The sequence below is a fragment of the Hyalella azteca genome, unplaced genomic scaffold, assembly GCF_000764305.2.
Source record: "Hyalella azteca isolate HAZT.00-mixed unplaced genomic scaffold, Hazt_2.0.2 contig3849, whole genome shotgun sequence".
Classification (NCBI taxonomy): domain Eukaryota; kingdom Metazoa; phylum Arthropoda; class Malacostraca; order Amphipoda; family Hyalellidae; genus Hyalella; species Hyalella azteca.
Window position 1 is genome coordinate 79,387 of NW_025934083.1, and position 797 is coordinate 80,183.

Here is a 797-nt window from a genome sequence, read left to right on the forward strand (position 1 = left end):
CATCCATGCGACAACATTTCTTCTCGCTTCGAGTCACCGACATGTGGAACAGCCTCCCTGATAGCATCGTTGAAGCTCCGAGTATGAACATCTTCAAAAACAGACTAGACGAAGCTATGCAGGAGCATACGTTCAGTCTTGAAATGCCTAGCAAATTACGGAGCAGACAATAAGTCCAGCAGATATCTCAATCAATCGTCAGTTATGGAAAGATCGGGTTCCAAAGGCCGGATCCCTTGTGAATCAAGTCACGAAAAGTTCAAGAATCGGCAACAGGCCATGGGCCTATTTCTTCAACGCCGACACTTCTATTCTATTCTAAACGGCACTATACTCATGTTCAAACAATTAAACTTATAGTTATTGCCTTATCTTGATTTGAACAGTCGAATCTTACGACTATTAAAGCATCTTATATAAACAAGGCGCAAATCAATCAATCATATTTTGATTTAAACCACCACGCATCACTATCAGTAAAACTCCGCACTCGACCACAACATTTAGCACTCGCCAATAGTGCTTAGCGCAAAACGACCTCTTACGGTTTAACTACTTCAACGCTTATATCTCAGAAAATATTCAACCCAGAGAGTGCGGTGTGATGAAATAACGTGAATCAATCACTTATTCACTGTAAATAATCACTCCGCACCCTCTGGGTTGAATATTTTCTGAGATATAAGCGTTGAAGTAGTTAAACCGTAAGAGGACGTTTTGCGCTAAGCACTATTGGCGAGTGCTAAATGTTGTGGTCGAGTGCGGAGTAATTATTTATATTGAATAAGTAATTGATT